General features: G+C 40.0%; 1 protein-coding gene across 1 annotated transcript in view; it reads left to right on the top strand.

Moving 5' to 3' along the window:
* Positions 1-17,205, top strand: part of EFHC1 (EF-hand domain containing 1) — a 67,063-nt gene that overhangs the window by 42,964 nt on the left and 6,894 nt on the right. The window lies entirely within an intron of this gene.

Here is a 17,205-nt window from a genome sequence, read left to right as displayed (position 1 = left end):
GACTTCAGACAGATTGTATAAAGGATTTAAGACAGTGGTTAAAAATGACTGCAAGGTTTTTGTCCTGAGCAATTGGAAGGAAGGAGTTGCCATCAACAGAGATGGGAAAGATGTGCATTATGGGTAAAGGAGGGTTTTTTGTTTTTTTTTTTTTCTTTTTGGTTGGTGGAGGATTTCAGCTTTGGTTATTTGTAGGAGTTCTGACAACACTGACTCCATCTTTGGCCCACCATCTTGTTCGTGCCCATACAAAGTCCCTGCTGGGGGCTGGTGTGTTCCTGGCCCAGTGGTGGTTAACGTCTGCCCTGACTGGACGGCCGGAAGGCTTGTTCTGGTCTTCCCTAAAGTGGTGCATAGAAGGCCGGCTTTCAGTAACTGGTAGAGCTGGCTGGCACACAGAAGGCCCCGCTGTAGGTAGCCGGTAGAGCTGGCTGGGGCACAGAAGGCCTGCTTTAGGTAACCAGTAAAGATCCTTTGGTGCACAAATGGTAGCACTTTAGATAGCTACCCTGTGACCTCACCACCATACCCCTCGCTCCATGAAAGCTGGGGATTGAGGTCCCAACTGGATGGAGAATGGGGGCAGAGAATAGCTGGATATATAAATCTGGGTTTCAGGTCTGGGCTGGAGATGTAAATGTGGAAGCTGTTGGCATATAGATGATGTTTTAGGCCACAGGACTGGGTGAAATCTCTAAGGGAGTCCATTTAAATGAAGAAAACGGCTCCAAGGACTAGGCTCTGAGTCCTTCAAAAGTAAGCATTGAGGGAGGAGACTGGGAAGGACAGCTAGTGAGGCAGGAAGAAAACGAAGTGGGTGTGGTACCCTGGAAGTCAGGTGAAGGAAGTGCAGGCCACCCTCCCTTTGCACAGAACATGGGACCCTAAAAACAGCCATGCAAAAATAATCTTAATAATTAATGGGAAAATTTACTGTTGTTCTGTGACCTGTAAAAATTTCGGTCAAAACATGAAAAAAACATGAATGTATAGGGACATTGAATGGTTATGAATGTATAGGGACATGAAAAAAATAGTAAAACCAGTTTTTATTTGGTACACTGTGATTTAAAACATTAGCAACATTAAGAATTAAAGTAAAACACTTGCCAGGGTGCCTGGGTGACTCAGTCAGTTGAGAGTCCAACTCTTGATTTTGGCTCAGGTCATGATCCCAGGTTTGTGGGATCAAGCCCCGCATCGGGCTGTCTGCATTGGCGGCTCCGAACCTGCTTGGGATGGTCTCTCTCGAAACTTGCCAAGACTAGGTTGAACAGTGCTTGCCTTGTTCAGAGCGAATGAGTGTCTTTTCTATGCCCTGGCAGATTGTCATAGTCCTTTCTAATTTTGGATCAGCTTTCAACATTACATTATTTTCACTTTCAATGTGGTAAAGTATCTCCTCCTATTCTTTTAATGACCATGAAGTACCTCTGAGAGTTCTTTTAATGGGAAGTTTCTCGCTGCATCTGGGAGATCCTTATCCTTCCCGAGCACCCAGTCTCCACATTTGGGCCTTGGGCTGCCTGTCCCGTCTGTGCACTCGTTGAGAGTCACCACTGGTGGTGGTGGCCATTTTCCTGGTCAGCTACTTCTGTACCTCCATTATGTTAGATTCCAGGTTTACTTCCAGTGTTAGAACTTTCTGTGTCTTTGCTTCACTTCCACTTTTCTTGGCCCATTTCCTTTTCAATGATACATTTCAAATATACATTTTGCCATCTATCTGTGAGCAGAAAAATAGATACCCAGTGGCCAGTCACTGACAGACTTTGAAAAAAGTGCAATGATGGTCACTGATCGACGTGCATGTGTTGTTTGTATGGTGATTAGTACATTGACCAGCCTGACAGTGAGTTTGTGCTTTGTGCAGTTCCTCACAGTCAATACACTGTGGTCACTGAAATTTGAACCGTGTTGTTAAGGGACTGGGTCATTTAACTCAACAGTGGCAACTGAAATTCATATATATCTGAACCTTGCAAAGGGAGAGCCTACTATATATCAAGGAAGACAGAATGATTCATTGTGTCAAATGGGGATGTAGCAATGTAGGGGAATCCAAGTGGGAGTTTCAGTAGAATGGGAAGGGCAGGAGAACCTGATGGGAGGGAATATAAGAGAGAATGGGAGGAGAGGAATTTGAGACCCTGGAATTATGGACAACTCTTTTGAGGAAGTTTGCTGTAAAGGGGAGGAAACCTGGGCAGTCAGAAGAACTAGAGTCAACAGGGAAGGTTTTTGTTTATTTTTAAGATAAAATAAATAACAGCCTATTTGTACATAAATGGGAATGAGTTTGCAGAAAGGGAAACTGACAAATGTGTGAGTGGGGAGCTTTGTGGAGAATGGGCCAGAGGATGGGACTCGGTACCTGGTGGAGACAGAAGCACCAAGCATTCATCTCTGGCACTTGTTCTCAAACTTTCTGGTCTCAGAGCACCTGTATGCTGCTAAAAATTAGTGAGGACCACAAAGAGTTTTTGTTCGTGTGGTTTTCATCTATTGATATTCACCATATTGAAAATTATATCTGAGAAATTTTTAAATATTTATTAGTTTTTTAAAAAAATAATAAACCCATTTCATGTTAACACAGACAACAATATTTTATTAAAAGTAACTACATTTTCCAGAGGCACCTGGGTGGCTCAGTCAATTAAGTGTTTGACTCTTGGTTTCAGGTCATGATCCCATGGTTTGTGGGATCAACCCCTGCATTGCGCTCTGTGCTGATAGCACGGAACCTCCTTGGGATTCTCTCTCTTTGCCTCTCCCCTGTGCATGATCTCTCTCTCTCTCTCTCTCTCTCTCTCTCTCTCTCTCTCTCTTTTTCTCTCAAAGTCAATAATTTTTTTAATGACTGTATTTTCCAAACAGAAAAATAGAAGAGTGGCATTGTTTTACATTTCTGCAAATCTCTTTAATGTGTGACTTTATTAATAGATGACGGCTGGGTTTTCATCTGCTTCTGTATTCAGACTGCTGTGTTACCATTGGTCATGTAATCTTTGGAAAACTCCATTGTGCATTTGTGAGAAAACAAAAGTTAAAAAGCAAATAATCCTGGTTTAGTAGTATTATGAGAATAGAGCTTCCAGGAGTCCTGGGATTACTCTTTGAAACCTTGATCTATGGCAGTAGGTAGGAAGACGGACAGTGTGGGTGCAGCATGTGGAAGGTGGGTGAACATGGTTGAGGGGCCCTTCTCAGTGTGCCATTTTCAGAGCAGTCATGTCACAGGAAGAGTAAGTATGGGGACATGTTGGAGGTTTCGGGAGAGAGGAGAAGCTGTGAAATGCACCATTCTATTGACTATATTGATAAAATAAATATAAAAATAAAATGAAAATAAATGCATAGCATTATTTGATCTAAGAAATGAACTGGCAATTATAATTGTTATTCACCATCAATCAAAAAAATGCATCTTACTTCCGGAGTTGTAAAAAATGTGAAACAAATGTAACAGGCCTAATGAAAGACAACAGCTGTCTAGGAAAGCGGGAGGGCACATGGACTGGACAAGCACTGTTTGGTGACTAGGCAGCATTAAGGGCTGAGGGGAGATTCGTGGTCATCTATCTAATTCAAGTACTTCTCAGAAGTTTTTTCTGTAATTTCCCTTTATCTGTGCAAATACCAGCAACACTGGAAGGCTTCTTGCTTAGGCATACTATCAGGAGAATCTTTTTTTTTTTTTTTTTTTTCTGAGAAAAAGATAATGTGTGGCCCTTAGGGTAAGATACCAATGAAAATAAAAAGAAATTCAAATTCAAGTTCTGGGTTAAGAGTTCCATTGCTATCCCTGTTTTGACCCTCATCTTCCCTCTCTTCTATTGTAATGGGCCAGAAAATGCTTGAAGGTGATATGAAGCCAGGAATCGCATCTTCCCTGTCTTCTATCCGTTCTGTCTTTGGCTCCTAACTCCTCCCATCTGGGAAAGAACCCACTCTAAGGGGATACAAATCCTTTATTTGACTAATCACCAAGAATAATGAAAGGGGATCTCGAGTACTTGTCAGACCTGAGTACTTCTTATGTCAAGTGTCAATCATAGCATGATAAAATTAGGAGTTAGCCTTTTTTTTTTTTTTTTTTTTTTTTAAGTTTATTTTGAGAGAGCGTGACCCGGGTAGAGGCAGAGAGAAAGGGAGAGAGAGATCCCAAGCAGGCTCTCTGCGCGGCTTGATCTCAAACTGTGAGATCATGACCTGAGTTGGTATCAAGGGCTGGATGCTCAACAGTCTGAGCCACCCAGGCGCCCTTGGTTAGCCATTTGCTTTCTCAGAGCCAGAAAATTAAAAAGTGCACAGAGAATTATTGACTTTATCTGAAGCTTTTTTTGGGTTTTGGGTCCTTGTTGCAAAAACAAATGCTCATAAATCCACCCCTCTACAGGAAATCTCCATGTATTTATATATTATTAATTAACATCCCCATTTGTGCTCTTCATTTTCAAGAGGACACTCCTCCCCTGCTCACTGTGATCTTTTTCATCCTTTTTCACTTCCAGCCACACTTCCTATACAGACATGATCAAATATTCTCTCTCTCTTTTTCTTTCTGTTTTCTTTGTACCCCAAGCTCTTCCATATTCACTTTGCAGTTGGTCTCAAATATGAGACCAAATGATGCAAGGTAAGTTCAATTTTCCCATTCTTCACCTTAGAAAGTTTCCAAGCTGTCATTCATCTTCTCTTTACCTTCTTGTCAAAGATAAGTAGCTCCCATTTCTCCAAGTTTATTTCTTTTGTTTTGGGTATGTAACCACCTCCTTTCTGACTGCTTCAGAATCCATGCTTCATAAGTTGCTTTCTTGAAGGTCGTCAATTATTTCCATATCTAATGGTCTTTTCTCATTTATTCATCAACTCAACAGATATTTGAGCTTGCGTGCTGTGCCAGACCTTCATAAATGCTCAGGAAAATATTTGAGAGAGTAGGTAGTAAATAGATTAGGCTTTGTGGGCCATACCATCTCTGTTGGAACCACTCAACTCTGCCCTTACAGAGTGAAAGCTGTCATAGACAATGTGTAAATTAAGGTGTGGCTGTACACCAATTAGACTTTATTTAGAAGAACAGGCAGCAGGTTGGTGTTGAACTGTTGTAGTTTGCCAAGTCCCTGGTCTAGTGGTAAGCCTTGTTTGATCTACATGTAAGTTACTCTTTGCCATCACCCCTTCCTTTTTTAATTCCATTACCTTGTTTTATTTACTTAAAAATTTTTTTTTACCGTTTCATTTTTTTAATTTATATCCAAGTTAGCATATAGTGCAACAATGATATCAGGAGTAGATTCTTTTTTTTTTTTTTTAGGAGTAGATTCCTTAATGCCCCTTACCCATTTAGCCCATCCTCCCTCCCACAACTCCTCCAGTAACCCTCAGTTTGTTCTCCATATTTATGAGTCTCTTCTGTTTTATCCCCCTCCCTGTTTTTATATTATTATTACGTCCCTTCCCTTATGTTCATCTGTTTTCTATCTTAAAGTCCTCATATAAGTGAAGTCAGATGATATTTGTCTTTCTCTGACTGATTTCATTTAGCATATTACCCTCTAGTTCCATCCATGTACTTGCAAATGTCAAGATTTCCTTCTTTTTGATTGCCGAGTAATACTCCATTGTGTGTGTGTGTGTGTGTGTGTGTGTGTGTGTGTGTGTGTGTGTATACACCACATCTTTTTTATCCATTCATCCATTGATGGACATTTGGGCTCTTTCCATTCTTTGGCTGTTGTTGATAGTGCTGCTATAAACATTGCATGTGGTGCATGTGTTTCTTCGAAACAGCACCTGTGTCCCTTGGATAAATACATAGTAGTGCAATTCCTGGGTTGTAGAGTAGTTCTATTTTTGATTTTTTGAGGAACCTCTATACTGTTTTCCAGAGTGGCTGCACCAGTTTGCATTCCCACCAGCAATGCAAAAGAGATCCTCTTTCTCTGCATTCTCGCCAACATCTATTGTTGTCTGAGTTGTTAATTGTAGCCCTTCTGACAGGTGTGAGGTAGTATCTCATTCATTGTGGTTTTGATTGGTATTTCTCCGATGATGAGTGATGTTGAGCATTTTTTCATTTGTCTGTTGGCCATCTGGATGTCTTCTTTGGAGAAGTGTCTATTCATGTCTTTTGCCCATTTCTTCACTGGATTATTTGTTGTTTGGGTGTTGAGCTCGAGAAGTTCTTTATAGATTTTGGATACTAACCCTTTATCTGATAGGTCATTTGCAAATATCTTCTCCCATAGTGTCGGTTGCCTTTTAGTTTTGCTGATTATTTCCTTTGCTTTTTATTTTGATGAGGTCCCAATTGTTTACTTTTGCTTTTGTTTCCCTTGCCTCCTGAGATGTGTTGAGTAAGAAATTGCTGCGGCCAAGGTCAAAGAGGTTTTTGCCTGCTTTATCCTTGAGGATTTTTATGGCTTCCTGTCTTACATTTATTTAGGTCTTTCATCTATTTTGAGTTTATTTTTGTGTATGATGTAAGAAAGTGGTCCAGGTTCATTTTACTGCATGTCGCTGTCCAGTTTTTCCAGTACCATTTGCCGAAGAGACTATCTTTAAAATTTTTTAACATAGTGTTGTATTAGTTTCAAGTGTATAATAATATATTCACCTATTCTATACATTACTCAGTGTTTATCACAATAAGTGTACTCTTAATCCCCATTACCTATTTCACCCATGCCCCCCACCTCTCCTCTGGTAACCAGTTCTCTAAATTTAAAAGTCATTTTTTGGTGTCTTTTTTTCTTTGTTCATTTGTTTTGTTAAATTCCACATATGAATGAAATCATATGGTGTTTGTCTCTTATTTCACTTAGCATTATACTCCCTAGCTCCATCCATGTTGTTGCAAATGGCAAAATTTCATTATTTTTTATGGCTGAGTAATATTCCATTGTGTGTGTGTATATGTGTGTGTATACCACACTTTCTTTATCCATTCATCTATCAATGGACACAATTTCCATGATTTGGCTGCTGTAAATAATTATGTAATAAACATAGGGGTGCATAAATCTTTTCAAATTCCTGTTTTCATATTCTTTGGGTAAATACCCAGAACTGGAGTTACTACATCATATGGTAATTCTTTTTTTTAATTTTTTGAGAAAACTTCATACTGTATGTTGTCCACATGGCTGCACCAGTTTGCAGTCCCACCAACAGTGCATGAGTGTTCCTTTTTCTATACATCCTTGCCAATGCTTGTTGTTTCTTGGGTTTTTTATCTTAGCCATATTGATAGGTGTGAGGTGATATCTCATTATGGTTCTGACTTGCATTTCTCTCAAAAAAGATAATGAGTATCTTTTCATGTGTTTCTTGGACACATGGATATCTTCTTCGGACAAATGTTTGTTCATATCTTCTACCTATTTTTTTTTAACTTTTTTTTTTTTTTTTACATTTTTGTTTATTTTTGAGAGACAGAGACAGAGCACATGTGGGGGAGGGGCAGAGAGAGAAAGAGACGCAGAATCGGAAGCAGGCTCCAGGCTCTGAGCTGTCAGCACAGATCCCGATGCGGGACTTGAACTCACAAACTGTGAGATCATTACCTGAGCTGAAGTTGGACACTTAACCAACTGAGCTGCCTGGGTGCCCCTCTCCTACCTATTTTTAATTAGATTATTTACTTTTTTGGTGTTGACTTGTATAAGTTCTTTAGATGCTAACCCTTTATTGAGTGTGGCATTTACAAATCTCTTCTCCCATTTGATAGGTTGTCTTTTAGTTTTGCCAATTGTGTGCTGTGCAGAAGCTTTTTTTTTTTTTTTTTTTTTTTTTTAAATTTTTTTTTAACATTTATTTATTTTTGAGACAGAGAGAGACAGAGCATGAACGGGGGCGGGGGGAGGGGGGCAGAGAGAGAGGGAGACACAGAATCTGAAACAGGCTCCAGGCTCTGAGCTGTCAGCACAGAGCCCGACGCGGGGCTCGAACTCACGGACCTCGAGATCATGACCTGAGCCGAAGTCAGACGCTCAACCGACCGAGCCACCCAGGCGCCCCGTGCAGAAGCTTTTTTACTTTGATATAGTCTCAACAGTTAATTTTTGCTTTTGTTTCCCTTCCCTCAGGAGACTTATCTAGAAAAATGTTGCTATGGCTGATGTCAAAGAAATTACTGCCTATGCTCTCTTCTAGGATTTTTATGGTTTCAGGTCTCACATTTAGGTCTTTAACACATTTTGAGTTTTTTATTATTTTTTTTTTTTCATGTAGCTATCCAGTTTTCCCAGCACCATTTACTGAAGAGATTATCTTTTTCACATTGCATATTCTTTTTTTGTAATGTTTATTTAATTTTGAGAGAGAGACATAGAGTGTGAGTGGGGGAGGGGCAGAAAGAGAGGAAGACACAGAATTTTGAAGCAGGCTCCAGGCTCTGAGCTGTCAGCACAGAGCCTGTTACGGGGCTCGAACCCATGAACCATGAGATCATGACCTGAGCTGAAGTCCAGCCCTTAACCAACTGACCCACCTAGGCACCCCCTGCGTATTCTTTTTTTTTTTAAGTTATTTATTTTGAGAGAGAGAGTGAGCACAGGAGGGCAGAGAGAGGGAGAGAGAGAGAATCTCAAGCAGGCTCCATGCTGTCAGTGCAGAGCCTGATGCAGTGCTTGATCTCACAAACTGTGAGATCATGACCTGAGCCAAAATCAAGAGTTGGATACTTAACTGACTGAACCACCCAGTTGCCCTCATATTGTATATTCTTGTCTCCTTTCTCAAAGATTAATTGACCATATTATTGTGGGTTTATTTCTGGGCTCTCTGTTCTGTTCCATTGATCTATGTGTCTATTTTTGTGCCAGTACCATACTGCTTTGATTATTACAGCTTTGTAGTATGTCTTGAAATCTGGGTTTGTGATACCTCCAGTTTTGTTTTTCTTTTTTAAGATTTCTTTGGCTATTGGGGTCCTTTGTGGTTCCACACAGATTTTAGGAATATTCTACTTCTGTGAAAAATACTCTTGGTATTTTGATAGGGATTGCAATGTATAAATTTAGGGATAGGGATTTAAATGTATAAATTGCTTTGCGTAGTATGGACATTTTTAACAGTGTTTGTTCTCCCAGTCCACAAACATGGAATAGCTTTCCATTTGTTTGTGTCATCTTCAATTTCTTTCATCAGTGTTTTATAGTTTTTAGAGTACAGGTTCACCTCCTTGGTTAAGTTTATTCCTAGGTATTTTATTATTTTTGGTACAATTGTAAATGGAACTATTTTCTTAATTTCTCTTTCAGCTACTTCATTATTAGTGTATAGAAATGCAATGGATTTCTGTCTATTGATTTTGTATCCTGTGACCTTACCAAATTCATTTATCAGTTCTAGGGGTTTTTTGGTGGAGTCTTTGGGGTTTTCTATATCATGTCATCTGCACATAGTGACAGTTTTACTTCTTCCTTACCAATTTGGTTGCTATTTATTCTTTTCTCTTATTGCTGTGGCTAGGATTTTCAGTACTATGTTGAATAAAAGTGGTGACAGTGAACATCCTTGATCTTAGGGGAAAAGCTCTCAGTTCTTCACCATTGAGTATGATGTTAGTTGTGTGCTTTTCATATATGGCCTTTATTATGTTAAAGTATGTTCCCTCTATCTCTACTTTGTTGAGGGTTTTTGTCATGAGTTGATGTTGTATTTTATCATATGTTTTTACTGCATCTATTGAAATGATCACATAGTTTTTATCCTTTCTCTTACAGATGTAATGTATCTTGTCGATTTGTGTATATTGAATCAGCCTTGCATCCTGGGGCCTGCTTGATTGTGGTGAATTATTTTTTTAATGTATTGTTGGATTTGGTTTCCTAATACTTTGTTGAGGAATTTTGCATCTATGCTTATCAGAGATACTGGCCTGCTCTTTTTTTGTAATGTCTTTATCTGGTTTTGGTATCAGGGTAATGCTGGCCTCATAGAATGAATCTGACAGCTTTCCTTCCTGTTTTATTTCTTGGAATAGTTTGAGAACAGTAGGTATTAAGTCTTTAAATATTTGGTAGAATTTACCTGTAAAGCCATCTGGTCCTCGACTTTTATTTGTTGGGAGTTTTTTTTGTAATTAAAATATTTTTTTTAACATTTATTCATTTTTGAGAGACAGAGGAGAGACAGAGCATGAGTGGGGCTGGGGCAGAAAGGAGAAGGAGACACAGACTCGGAAGCAGGCTCCAGGCTCTGAGCTGTCAGCACAGAGCCCAATGCAGGGTTTGAACTCGCAGACCATGCGATCATGAGCTGAGCTGCAGTCAGAACCTTAACGGACTGAATCACCCAGGCACCCGTTAGGAGTTTTTTGATTACTGATTCTATTTTATTGCTGGAAATCAGTCTGTTCAAATTTTCAGTTTCTTCCTGATTCAGTTTTGGGAGGTTATGTTTCTAGGAATTTGTCTTTTTCTTCTAGGCTGTCTAGTTTGTCAGAATATTATAAAAAAACTATATACCTTTACAGTCCTTTGAATTTGTGTGGTGTCAATTATTTCTCATTTATGGTTTCAAGTTCTTTTTTTATTTTTTAAATTTTTTTATGAGTCTGGCTACAGGCTTGTCAATTTTGTTGGTCTTTTCAAAGAACCAGCTCCTGGTATCATTGTACTGTTCTATTGTTTTGGGTTTGTTTTGTTTTTTTGTTTTTTGGGTTTTTTTTTTTAGTTTCTATTTTGTTTATTTCTGCTCTAATATTTATTATTTACTTTTATTGGTTTGGGGTTTTGTTTGTTCTTCTTTTCCTAGGTATTTCTAGGTTAGTTTGATTATTTGAGGTTTCTCTTAACTTCTTGAGGTAGGCCTATATTGCTATAATCTTTCCTCTTAGAACCACTTATGCTGCATCCTAAAGATACTGGACCATTGTTTTCATTCATCTCATGTATTTTTGATTTCCTCTTTGATTTCTTGGTTGACCCATTCATAGTAGCATGCTATTTAGCCTTCATGTATTTGTGTTCTTTCCAGACTTGTGTGTGTGCGCGTGCGCGCGTGCACACGCATGCGCAGTTGATTTCTAGCTTCATAGTGTTGTGGTCACAAAAGATTCATGGTATGACTTCAGTCTTTTTTAATTTGTTGACACTAGTTTTGTGGCCTAATATATGGTCTATTCTGGAGAACATTCCATGTGCACTTGAAAAGAATGTGTAATCTGCTGTTTTAGGATGGAATGTTCTGAGTACTCTTAAATCATCTGGTCCAGTGTGTTATTCAAAGCCACTGTTTCTTTGTTGATTTTCTGTTTGGATGATTTATCCATTGACGTAAGTGGGGTATTAAAGTCCCTTACTATTACTGCATTACTATCATTCACTTCCTCTATGTTTGTTATTAACTGCTTTATGTATTTGGGTACTCCCATATTAAGTGCACATATTTACAATTGTTATGTCTTCTTGTTGGATTGTTCCCTTTGTTTCAAAGTGTATTTTGTCTAAGTATTGTGACCCTGGCTTTCTTTTCACTGCCATTTGCATGATTAATGCTTTTCCATCCCTTCACTTTCAATCTGCAGGTGTCTTTAGATCTGAAATGAGTCATATAGGCAACATATAGACGGTCTTGCTTTTTTATCCATTCCATAACCCTATGTCTTTTGATTGGAACATAGTCCATCTCTCTTCTCTCATAGTTTGCTGGCTTTCTTTAGTGATGTAGTTGGATTCATTTCTCTTCATTGTTTGAATATCTATTACCAGTTTTTGATTTGTGGCTACTATTAAGATTGTAACATCTTCTGCCTATAGCAGTCTATATTAAGTTGATGTTCACTTAAATTTGAAACCCATCCTAAAAGCACTAAATTTTTGCTCCTCTTCCCTTCATGACTAGATATATGGTGTCATAATTTACATCCTTTTATCTTTTTTTAATCCCTTGACTGATTTTATAGATATGCTTAATTTTACTTCTTTAGTGCTCCCTACTTTTCTTAATCCTTCTTATGGGCTTTCACTTCCATTCAAAGCATCCCGTTTAACATTTCTTGCAGGTCTGGTTTAGCTGCGATGAATTCTTTTCACTTTTGTTTGTCTGAAAAACTGTTTATCACTCTTTCTATTATGAATGATAACCTTGCTGCATAGAGTATTCTTGACTGCAGGCTTTTTTCTTTCAGCACTTTGGCCTGCAAAATTTCTGCTAAAATATTAGCTGATAGCTTTATAGGGGTTCCTTTGTATGTAACTAGTTTCTTTTCTCATGCTGCTTTTGAGATTCTCTCTTTATCATTACTTTCTGCTATTTAAATTACTATGTGCCTAGGTGTGGACCTGTTTAGGTTGATTTTGTTGGGGCTCTCTGTGCCTCCTGGGTCTGGATTTCTGTTTCCTTCCCCAGATTCAGGAAGTTTTCAGCTCTTCTTCAGGTACATTTTCTACCACGTTTTCTCTCTCTTCCCCTTCTGGAATCTCTATAATGTGAATGTTAATATTGTTTGATGGCGTTGTTGCATTCCCTTAATCTGTTTTTATTTTTTGTTATTTTTTTTTCTCTCTCCTGTTCAGCTTGATTGCTCTCCATTACTCTGTCCTTCAGGTCACTGATCCATTCTTCTGTTTCCTCAGGCCTAGTATTTATTCCCTCTAGTATATTTTTAATTTCAGTTAGTGAGTTCTTCATCTGTGATTAGTTCCTTTTTATGTTTTCTATCTCTTAGTCGAGGGTCTTACTGAAGTCATCCACTCAAGTTCAGTGAGTATCTTTATGAGCATGACTTCAGGTTCTCTCTCAGGCATATTACTTATCTCTGTTTTGTTTAGCTCTCTTGCTGTGATTTTGTCCTATTGTTTCATTTGGAACATATTGTTCTGTCTCATTTTTTCTCTCTGTGTCTGTTTCTATGTGTTAGAAAAGTCAGCTACAACTCCTGCTCTTGAAAGTAGTGGCTTTATGAAGAAGAGGTCGTGGAGTGTCCTGCAGTGCTGTGTCCCCTGTTCACCAGAACCTGACACTTCAGGGCTGTCTCCTATGTGGGTTGCGCGGGCCCTCCTGTTATGGCTAAGCCGCATTTGCCTTCAGTCCAGTTGTCCGCAGTGGCTTTTTCCCATCGTGGGCAATGGCAGTGTTTGGTCCCTGTGGTGTTAGTGAAAGTCTGGGGCCCCCTGGGACTTGAGTTGAGTCAGACCAGGCATTTGCCAAGGATGCAATAGCACTGAACTGTAGGGCACTCTTTCTGTTTTCCACTGAGAAGCTTTTGTTGGTGGGCATGGTCTGCAGTCAGATCACGTGTCTGCCCCCAGTGCACTCAAATAGTGTGTGCAGTTATCTTCCCCTCTCCCTGGGGCAGAGTCACTTTGGAGTGGTGCTGGACTCTCTCAGGGCTTCTTGTGCACTGGCTGGCTGGTGGCACCACTTTGGATGGACTCCTGCCCAGGTCAGGCTGTAGGGAGAGGGTCCCCAGAAGACCATGGGGGCAGGTTGTGCAGTGCCAGCAAAGTCCATGCTGGTCTTCTGTATAAGGGGACCTGCACCCAGCAGGGGGAGAACTCTCGCCTGGTCCTGGATGGAGGAGGGGTATGTCATGTCCACAGGAGAACCTGCAAACAGAGTGCGCTGGTAGCAAGCTAGGTGGAGAGTCTTCATACTGCCCTGGTTCCCCCAGGTGTCCTTGTTGTCTAGGTGTGGGGGTGGGGGGGGGGATGGTACCTACTCTTTTGTTCTTAAAGAAGTCTGCCAAAGATCCCTGCCCCTCCAGCACACACTCTGAGATTAGTAAACAAATCTCTCTATACCCCCAGGCTTTTTTTTTTTCTTCCCCAAACGTGCTTCTATGCTGTATCTTGGTGCGGCTGTTTGTTGTGCTGTCTCTTTAGGGGCGTAGACTCAGTTTCCTATTGCCCTCCTGGCTCTCCCAGAGCCAAGCTGCTGATTTTTAAAGTTCCAGGTGTTAAGCCTTATTGATTGTTAAGCCTCTCTAGTGTTGAAAACCAAATGTTGTGGGGATTCATCTTCCCCATGTGAGTCCCCTTTGCCTGGGGTACCTCATGTAGGGTCTGCTTCTCTCTTCTCTCCACACTGCTGGAGTCCCTCCCTCCCATGGACAGTCTTGTGGGTCTTTTTGGCTGCTGACCATGTCTCTAACCTTCCTACCCTCTTTAATGTGGCCTCTTCTCTACATTTAGCTGTGGAGATCTATACTGCCACCCTTTGGGTCTTTTTTTGGGTTTACACTGATGTGGGTGTTTTCTAGGTATATCCATAGGATGAGGTGAGCCCCCTTTTTGAAACCCTCTTATGAGTTCTAGAAAGTCAGAGTCTCTGATACCCCTGCTACTTCTGGAATTCTATTCTTTGTATCTTTTTGCTACTTTTTGTCTACTAGGTCGGTATTTCTCAAGGTCCTATTTTTGGTCCTCTTGTTTGCTCTTTCTAAAGCCTGACAGTCTCCTCTCACCTCGTTGCACAGTGTCTAAACAAGTTGCTCTCCATCCCAACCACTCTCCTGACACTAGTTCTAGATTCCTGTTGGCCTGTTCAGTGTGTCTTCATCCAGGTGAACCACAGCACCTCACAATTTGTACAACAAGAAAAAACGCCATTGTTGTTTCCAACTTTCTAGCACAACTGCTCTTCCTTCTTTCTGTGTGTGTCTCATAAAGTTGTGGTAACAGTGTGTTGTAATAACATATGTCAAGTGCCAGCATAGTGTCTGCACACACAGGAGGCAAGCCATAAATGTTAATTGCCTGCTTTCTCTTAATCACATCAGTGTTCCATTTATCTTTGTTTGAAATCTTTGAGATTCTTTTGACCTCTTTTGTTTTGCACTATATTCAATAAGCTAAATTCTTTTATTCTATGATATGTCTTGCCTCTGACTTCTCCTTTTCATTCTCCCCACCATTTCCTAATCTAAAGCACTCAGTCAGTTAGGAGCTGCATTTGTCCACACATAACAACAACAACAACAAAAACAAATTTACATTAGCTTAACCTGTAACAGGACATCTGGAGGGAAGCACTCCAGAGCCCGTGTGGTGGCTTTGCAATGCCAACAGAGACTCGATGTTTTTTTCTCTCTTCTCAGACACCCTTAGCAAGTAGTAGCTTTAGTCGTCCTGCTTTTCACCCTGTGGCCACAAAATGAACGTTCCATCTCTAGCAGTGCATTATAGTCCAGGCAGGAAGAAGGGGAAGGACAAAGGGTAAAAGACTGAACAGCCAATCTCACCACGTCTTTCCTGTTTTTAAAGGGCTTATCCAGGAGCCCCACCTAGCAAGTTCTGCTGACATCTCATTGTCTGGGCTGCATCACAGAGCCACTTTTTACTGCTGCTCCAAACAAAATAAAGGCTCTGTTAGGAAAGGGAGAGGGTGAATATTGAACAGGGGACCACTGATGTCTGCCATGCTCCCATCACTGCTTACCTAGGCCTCCACAGTACCTCCCAACTTATCTTCCCACGTCCATTCTCTTTTTCCCTTAATCCACTTCACATACTATTACCAGACCAGTCTTCCTGGAACTTGGCTCCAAATTCATCATACTACTTCCCCCCTCCCCCAATTTTATTGAGGTATAAGTGTATGTATTTAAAGTCTACAACATGGTGATTTGATATACATTGTGAATGACTACCACAATCAAGTTAATTAACATATCCATCACCTTACCTGGCTACCATTTATTTGTGTGTGTGTGTGTGTGTGTGTGTGTGTGTGTGTGTGTGTGGTGGGAATGTTGAAGATCTCGTAGCAAACAGCAAGTATATGGTACAGTATTATTGATAATAGTCACAATTAGACCTCCAGAACTTATTCGTCTTGTTATTGATTTTTTTTTTTTAACCCTTTGACCAACATCACCTTTCCCCCAGCCCCTGGTAACCACCTTCTACTCGGTTTCTATGAGTGCAACTTTTTTAAGATTCCACATATAAATGAGATTATACAGTATTTGTCTTTCTCTGGGTTATTTCACTAAGCACAATATCCTTCCAATTCATCCGTGTTGTCACAAAGGGCAGGATTTCCTTCTTTTTATGTCTGAATAATATTCTATTGGGCCATGTTTTTTATATATGTGTCACATTTTTAAAATCTATTCATCCATTGTTGGACACTTAGGTTATTTTCATATCTTGGCTATTGTGAATAATGCTGCAGTAAATATGGCACTGCAGATGTCTCCTTGAGGTCCTGGAGATACATATCCAGATGTATCATGGATACAGATACATCCAGATGTATCTGGATATCAGATACATATCCAGAAATGGGATTGCTAGATCCTGTGATAGTTCTATTTTTAATTTTTTGAGGCAATTCCGTAACTTTTCTATAATGGCTGTACTAATTTACATTCCCAATGGGAATGTACAAGAGTTCCCTTTTCTCCACATCCTCTCCAAGTTGTTATCTCTTGTCTTTTTGATGATAACCATCTTAACAGGTGTTATATCTTATTGTGGTTTTGATTTACATTTCCCTCATAATTAGTGAGGTTGAGCACTTTCTCATGTGCCTCTTAGCATTTGTATATCCTTTTTTGGGAAAATGTCTATCCAGGTATTTTGCCCATGTTTTAACTGGATTGTTTATTTACTTATTTATTCATTCATTCATTTTTGCTATTGAGTTGTATGAGTTCCTTATATACTTTAGCTATTAATCCCTTATCAGATATATGGTTTGTGCCATGGTCTGAATGTTTGTGTCCTCTCAGAATTTATATGTTGATACTAAAAAAATTTTTTTTAATGTTTATTTATTTTTGAGAGAGAAAGAGACAGAGTGTGAGTGGGGAAGGGGCAGAGAGAGAGAGAGAGAGACAGAATCTGAAGCAAGCTCCAGACTCTGAGCTGTCAGTACAGAGCCTGATGTGGGGCTCGAATCCACAGACTGGGAGATCATGACCTGAGCCAAATCTGGAGGTTTAACCAACTGAGCCACCCAGGCGCCCCTATGTGTTGATATCTTGATCCATATTAAGAGTTCATCTGGAACTCTTAATCACCTCTGGAAGGCGATTAGGTCATGAGAGTCCTATGGATGGGATTAGTGCTTGTATAAAAGAGGCCCCAGAGAACTTGCTAGCCCCCTTATACCATGAGGACACAATGAGAAGATACTGTCTCTGAACCAAAGAGAGAGCCTTCCCTAGCCACCATGTGGAATCTGTGGTGCCATGATCTTGGGCTTTTAGCCTCCATAATTGTGAGAAAAAAATTTTGGTTG

Source organism: Lynx rufus, unplaced genomic scaffold (genome assembly GCF_022079265.1).
Source record: "Lynx rufus isolate CCGP_SWC_20201006 ecotype Redwood Valley unplaced genomic scaffold, mLynRuf1.p SCAF_6, whole genome shotgun sequence".
NCBI lineage: Eukaryota > Metazoa > Chordata > Mammalia > Carnivora > Felidae > Lynx > Lynx rufus.
The sequence above is the reverse complement of the archived record's forward strand: the minus strand, read 5'-3'. Positions and strand labels throughout refer to the sequence as shown.